Genomic DNA, 8,158 nt, shown 5'->3' with positions numbered 1-8,158 from the left:
TCGGATCGGCGGAGGTAGATTGACGTTATCGGCATAGACCATGGGGAAGGAGCGATTACGATCGGTGATTAAACGTGGACCATCGATCGTGTGTGCGGATCAACGACCCACGTTGCATCACCGGATTGCTATCGGTGGAAACCATGGGGTAGGGCCTTTGCATATACTTACGGGCGATCCGATTTTATAGACCCGATAGTATTATAAACAATGTTTCATAGGATTTCAGGTCCACGCCAAAGCCTATTTTAATGGATTTTTCATGTATTTCGTTATATAACGAAATACAAAGGAACCTTGGGGCAACACTGATTGCGATGAAGCCCGGACCCGAAAGTGCCCGGGAAGTGAAATACATAAAATTTGAAGTTCACGGAAGGCCCATTTTCAATGTTTTTCATAGTTTTTATGTATTTTCCTTGTTTAACGAAATACAAAGGGAGCGGGCCGAATGCGACTTGTGATAACCCCAAGGGTGGACCTGATAAAGGAATTAATCATTTTTGACGACTGTTGAAGTCCGAAAAGGACAGAGAGGGGCGGGAATTATCAGCGTTGCTGTGTTTTCTGTTTAAAGCAGAAATATTCATTATTTTCAACAGAGGTCCAAAATAGGGTAGCAATGTTTTGTTTTAACAGAAAGCACGCATTGTTAAACCATTGAAAGGGCCATTGCATACGCAGCTCCTCCCCAAACCGACATAGAGGCCAAGAATAGACAACGCAACACAGCCACATCAACAATTGATCATGGAGCATCAACAACCCTGCCAACGCAGCCAAAATATCTGAATGGAGTTACTCCGCTGTTAGAAGAATAATCCTCCAAGCCCATGCTTGCCTAGTCAGGGCATCAAACGATTAAGGGGACGAAAAGGATAGATTAAGACTTTGAGCCTCAGTAGGCTCAACATGATTGTAAAGAGCTATAAATAGTTGAAAACTAAATGTAACAAGGGTTCAACTTCTGGATATTATTCCTCCTCTGTTCCTTCAAGCTTCTCATCTTCATTCTAACAATATAAGCTTCTTTTGCCATTATATGTTCAATGTCCATTCTCTTTGTGGTTCTATGCTTGCACTTGAATGGTTTGTTCATGTTTTCTTTGCGTCTAAGACCAGATAACTGTCATCTTATCTCTACTTTGATAAATTAGATTTGCAAGCTTCTTTGCTGCTTGTAGCTAGCCATCCATATGTGGTCATATATGAATCTGCTAGTACAGTCAGTATTCTCTTTTTCTCACTGTATCTAGCCATTCATTTATGTTTAATTATGCAATCTGCTGGTATAGTCAGTATTCTCCATCTATCCATTGAATTTATAAATTATTGAGCATTAGTGGTCTAAAGCCTTGTATTGGTGAGAGCGTTCATGCATGCCTTGAGTGAAAACAAAGCTGAAATGGTTATCTAACTTGATCCAAACCATCATTTATTCCAATAGTTTAGAGAACAATATTTAAGATTATCTGTTACCAGGCATTTCCGAGCTACAACCTAGGAGAGTTTCTTGGAGTGATAGTAGAATCATTGAGGGCAACGTCCGTAGGGAACTTATTCAAAATCAAGGTGAAATGTTGATTGAAATATTTCATCTTCTCTTTATTATGACATTTTAAAGTGCTGAGCTCGGTGAGAAGCATTGAAGACGTCTTGTCTTCTGATAATTTGTCCAGGAAAGTTTTCCGAAACTCTTCCCAAGTGCGAATAGAAGCGACAGGTAGTGATCGATACCAAGTGGCACCTTTATTTTCAAGAGTGTGTGGGAATAAATGACATGATACATCATCATACTGGACCTTCATCATTTGCAAGGATAGGTAAAAATTTCTAATGTGTGTTAGGGCCTAGATTTGCCTCAGGCTGAAAAGGCAAGGTTCTAGGTCCACATCAAACCACGCTTAGCCTCGTAGCTAGCCCTACGAGGACAAGGGAGGGATCTCTTCGGGTCAATCTCAGCGAAAGATAATCAATGGGGCTTGAAATGACTAATTTAACAACTGATCTTAGGCTAGGTATGAAGTGCAAGGATTTGATTTGATTTTTTAGGGGTTTGTTGGAAAAAAGGGATACGCAAATTTTGGGTTCGGGGATGAGGCCTAGTTTTTGCAGAGCTCTGATTGGGGAAAGGAAGGCAATAATTTTGATGCTTTGGATTGAATGAATGGATGGATCAGACCGGTGAGGGGCTAAGGAGGGAAAAAATGTCTTAAGAGTCCTCCTCAAACAGATGAAAACATGTAAAATTAAACAAAATTTCAAGGCAGAGCACAACAATATAATGAATTCTACCTCAATCACTCATTTGTTTAATTTCAGAAGAAAAGAGAAGGGAAAATGATACACATAATCATCAGTAAACTTACAATTACCTAGAGAAAAAAACCATCAAAACACAGAGCCACATGGATCCCAATAAGTGCTGCAAAACCCTGGCCTTTCCTTTGCCAAAATTGCAGAAATGAAATGTACAATGAAGTGCCAAGTAATCTCAAGTATCCAACCCTGAAAATGGCTGAGAAATTACATGATATAGACGAGTATAACTCCTTCCCATACCTCTAAGGGTCGAGCTCATCATTCTAGGAGCCGTTTGAACCAATTCTAAACAAGGAACTGAAATCTAGGTAATCAAACAACTTGCCCCTATATGCTAGGAAACTGATTCATTCATTTAATTTTCACTTTTTAGTGAATGAATCCTCTAGAACAAGTAAAAATGTGCCAATATTACATCATGGTTATCAAATTACATCATGAAAGGTCAAGTGTAACATCAAAAAGCAAAACTGGTTAAAACTGGGCGAATTTCTGAGTTGAACAGTGAAAAATAGGCAAAAATCCTCTATGCGCCGCGCCTGATTCTCTATGCATTACGTAACTTTAGAGCTGATTTTGAGGCACTTCCTGAAGTCCAAATTGAGCCCACGTGTGCTTGTTGGAAATGTATGCCTGTCTAATTTCCAATCCAAGTGGAATTTTTCAATTTGGACTCCATTTGCCCCTCCAAAAGTCAGTTCTCCCAACACTGCTTCCTGTGTGTCAAAATAGGGGCAATGAGGTCATTTTTTGAGTGTTTTTGGCCTCTTGAGGACTCAAAACCTGCCCAAATTTCTTGGCCATGCACCAAAAATTATAATTTATCATGAAAAATCTAGAAATGCAATTTTTTTTGGATTTGGAGCCCTCTAGCAAAGGCGAGCGCCACGTGGCGCGGCGCATAGGGAGGCAAAACCTATGTTTTAGTGCAAAAAATTTAAAAATGCCAAAAATTGCTCCAAATTTCTTGAAATTTGGGCCAAACCTTCTCTATCAAGTGTCATGCTAGGCTGAAGAGGCTTCGACCAATATCCAAACACGATCATGCTCCTTTTGCCTCTTTTGCTTCCTTATTGCCTTCTTTAATTTTGCCTTTAGATTCCTTATTTGTGCCTTGCAAAACTTGTTTTGTGCCATGTAGTGCAAAGCCATGTGTCTCAGCAATGCTTTGTCCTTATCGGCCTTGTCCAACAGTCTCTCTAAGTGGATGTTGACTCTCTCGAGCCAAGACTCCCGATCAACGTTGATCTCTTGCTCAAGTGAAGTAAACTCTTGGGTAGCTTGACGATTCTCCCTGATGTTTTGTAATTCCATAATCACCTGCTGATCTTCAAGCTGCTTATTCCTTTGCTCCAAGTATTTTATATTCCACTTAGCCCTCTCCAAGTCGAGGGACAAGGCTTTGATCTTTGTCTGCTGCTCCTGATGATATCTCTAAGGTTGGCACTTTGCGAGCCCATGTCTATATCATCATCTTGAATGAGAATGAAGTCGGTCTCTCGTTCACCTGAAGGCCCCTCATCCTGCATTGGCCTCTTGCCTTTGTCCTATACCTATGGTGCTGATGTTGGAAGCGAGGCCCCTTCCACACCCGGTGGAGATAACACTCGCTTAATTGCCGCAAACAATTGCCTGGTACCCTTCTGATAAGTAATGAAAACCGATATAGTAGCAGTGTGTGGGTCATGGCCTTCATGCTGATGAGAAGGTCCACCTGTCTCATGCCCAGCCTCTGAAGGCCCCTGTGAAGCTCTGAAGAAGTCACGGGAGATGAAATCATCCCGAGTGATGCCCTGTAATCCAAGCTAATGAACCACCACAATATTAATGAGAGCAAAATGATAAACATTGTTAAGTTGCTGGTGAGGGGTTTTGTGCTGCACAAGGGTGGTCATCCTCTCTATGTTCCGGCATATGAAATAAGGAATGTTCATCATCCATACCCGGGTGAAATGCATGAGCAACCTGATGTGATACGCATATAAATGAGAGAACCGTCCCTCACAGCTGAAATACTTCATGATTAATTTCATTAGTGGAGCATATTCATCTTTAAGATATCGGAATGGAAACACTCTCTTGAGCTGCCTCAAGAAACCGGGTTTAATATATGGCTCATAATGCTGCTGGTCAATCTTCTTCCTCTTGTTCCATGGTTCTCCAATGTTGGGTATGCCGGTTGCCAGTGAAATGGTTTCTGGTGTTAGTGTGAAAGTGACACCAGCTAAGGTAGCCTGATCTCCATGTAAATGCAACACAAATAGACGATCCAACTCATGATGAAATTGAACATTAGCCACCTTCTCACAAAACTCATAACATGACTGATGCTGAAAACATGAGATGTCTAGAGGGCAGGCTTGTAATTTAGTGAGGGTGATTGGTTCTTCTCTGATATGTCTACCACCTCTATGAGGCCTCCAGGGTGCAAGTTCTTCCATGGGTGAATCACTTTGGGTTTCCACTTCCTAGTCATATGAATGCTCAGATGCCATGATTGCTGTACAAAATGCCTTGGAGAAAACTGATTGCTGATGTATGAAAACTGTGTTGGGCTGCTCTTTAGTGATGTGCTTGACCTCTGCCACGAAGGGGAAAACAGAACAAGGGACTGTTAGGAGGGAGGAAAATAGTGAGGGATTAGGGGGTATTGGGATAGATTTTGTTGGGAAAATATGGGAGGGTTTGGGATTTTATGTATGGGAATAGGGTTTAGGGTTTTAGGTTTTGGGTTTGAGGATTTGGGACAGAGAATTTGGGATAGGGGTTTGATGATTTTAGGGAGTAGGGAAGCTTAGGAATGGTGAAAATAAGGGAGAAATGGGATGAGGGAGTGGATTTTGGTGACAAACAATAAATTTGAAACCCTAATAGCAGGTTTTTGGGTTTAGCTATTTGTTTAGGTTTTCATCACATCAATCATCACAACACATCACAATATAAACCTCAAAATTGGATGAATAAACAACAACCTACTTGAAACCAAGATAATGTAGGCGGTTTTGGCAATTAGAGGCGATTTTTGAACGTTTCGGGCTAGGCAGCTATATGCGCCGCGCAGCTCGCCCAATGTGCCGTGCCTTCCCAGTGCACCGCGCCCATGTAAAATAACACTACGCGTTTTCTCCCAGTGTGCCGCGCCACCTACTCTATGCGCCACGCCGACTTGAACACAGTCTTGGTTTTTCACAATGACAAAACCGACCTCTCAACACTTTGAGTTGGCTTTCAATTGACCTTTGGATGCAAATGGATATTTCAAAAGAATGAGAATATCTTATAGTGATGGATTTAGTTTTTGTTCCTCACAAACCCACTTTGTAATATTTCGACTTGGCACTTTTTCACAGTTAACACAACTCTGTCTTTTTGTTTCCTCCTTGATTATTGGCTTGAATGATGAATCTTTTGGCTATTTTTGTAGGGATAGTGGCATGTCTTGACAAAGGAAGACCAGGGTTGCACCTGGAGAATTCAACCACTGAAAAACTTTTGAAAATTACATGGAAATTTATTACAAAACGAAGTGACGAATTTTCTTCAAAATAGAGTTTTGAAGAAAAGTCATAGTCCAGCAATATGACGATGAAAATATTTGAAATGAAAACTTATTGAAGACATCCTCATGACCTGTGGAAATTATTTGACATTCTGAAGACCAAACCCTAGACCTAGAAACTGAAAGACTCTTTTTTGACCAAACACCATCTATGACTGTAAATGACTGAAATTAACTTTGATGTTCTTCAAGAAATTTTGACCAACCCAGCAGGTGAAACCATGAGGGAAACAGGTGAAGAGACCCTTCCGTCAGACATTGGTATGACCCTAATGGAATACAAATGAAAGAGCTGAATGAGACACCTAAAATGAAATGCAATAAGAGAAATGATCTCTGACGGAGGGATGACCAGACTGACTCTAACATGGGCTCCAATGGGGATGGTAGCTCCAAGGAGGTGCCAAGAACGGCAGATCTCTGGAAGAGCTAGACATTGCCTTCATCCATTGGGCTATGGAGTGATTATTTTGACAAACAAAACAAGACTTTGACTCATTTATTGACTGAAACTTGACTCAAACCGACTCAATTGAGAAACTGAAATGACTGAAAAACTAACTCGACAAACTGAACTCAAAAATGAAATCTTTCTTCAGAATTATAGCCTTCACTTCAGGGCCCAGACTAAAGAAAATATCACAGCACACACTTGCAATGAAACTAAAATAAAATGGTATTTACAGTGAGAATGTAAACAACAGAAACAACTCAGAAATGATACTACTTGAGCAGCCGAGTGTTGACCGGCCCTCCTGGACAATCTTCCCCATTCATCTCCTTCAGAAGAAAGGCATTTTGACCCCGATACGTAGCAATTTTGAAGGGACCTTTCCAGAGATTCTCGAACTTACCATGCTTACCCTTTTCCTCATTCCTTGCATCCCACTTCAGCAGCACATCATCCAACTGAAATTTGTCCGCTTTTTCTTTTCTGTCATAAATTTTCATAATTCTCTCCTGCAACTTGAACGTGTTTTGAAAAACTTCTTCCTGTGTCTGCTGCAAGTGGATCATTTGATTCAGTCTTCTCTGCATTGGATCATCTTCACTACCAGCCTCTTGAAGAAGTTTGACTACCGGAGCTGTGATAGAGGTAGGAAACACTGTATCAACTCCATAAACTAGCTCAAAGGGCGACATACCAATAGATTTATTCTGACTCACTCGATCTGCCCAAAGTGCATGGACCAACTTCTTATGCCAACTCTTCTTGTTTATTTCTAGCACCTTTTTAATGATGTTAACCAAAGATTTGTTAGAAGACTCCGCCAATCCATTGCCTTGTGGATGATAAGCGGTTGAGTGCCCCAAAGTAATGTGATATTTATTACAAAACTCAACCATCCTTTTTGATTTGAAAGCTGCTGCATTATCAGTGATTAACTTATTCGGGCAACCAAAACGAGACAAAATATTATTCTCAAGGAATGAAATTATTACCGCATCCGTAGCTTGTCTGGTGGGAATTGCTTCGATCCACTTCGTGAAATAATCTGTCGCCGTGAGGATCCATCTATGCTGACCTGAAGAAGCAGGATGAATTTCACCAATGAAATCTAACCCCCACTGCTGAAAAGGGGCGCTCACCTCAATGGGTTTAAGCAGCAAAGGTTGTAATTTCTGACTTCCTTCAAAAATTTGACAGCTATGACAACTATTGACAACCTTATATACATCTGCAAACAATGTCGGCCAATAGTATCCGGCTCTCAGAATTTTATTTGCCGTTGTTTTCCAAAAAAGGTGACCGCCACAATCTCCTTTATGGAAAACCTCCATGACCTGCTTCGCTTCTTCTTCCACTGAACAATTCAACAAAACACCACGGGGATCTTTCCAATAAAGTAAAGAATTCAAAATACAAAATTTATCAGCCTTTAACTTAAGAGTTCTAGCTTTGTTTCTAGCCATACCAGGTGGTGGGGACAAATTCTGAAGCACATATAAAATATCTGAAGACCACCGAGAAAGAACAAAGATTTCAGATACCTGAATTAACGAACCTTCCTCATTCTCATCAGACATAGCAACAAACAGATTTATGTCTAAGACATGCAAATTCGATTCATCCATTAACTTTGCCAATCCCTGTCCTTTAACAAGCTTTGTGGGCTTTATCTCCACATCATACTCCAACAAAGTGGCAATCCACTTGCCTCGTCTTCCTTCTGGATCTGTTTGTACCAAAATATCTTTGACAACAACGTTAGGAACATAAGCCAAAATATGGGAATGCAGAATATATACTCGAAAATCTTTCAATGCTTTCACAAG

This window comes from Pinus tabuliformis, chromosome Q (genome assembly GCF_031772625.1).
Source record: "Pinus tabuliformis cultivar Carrire ecotype Pingquan chromosome Q, CPIR1, whole genome shotgun sequence".
Lineage (NCBI taxonomy): Eukaryota > Viridiplantae > Streptophyta > Pinopsida > Pinales > Pinaceae > Pinus > Pinus tabuliformis.
This window is presented reverse-complemented; position numbering follows the sequence as displayed.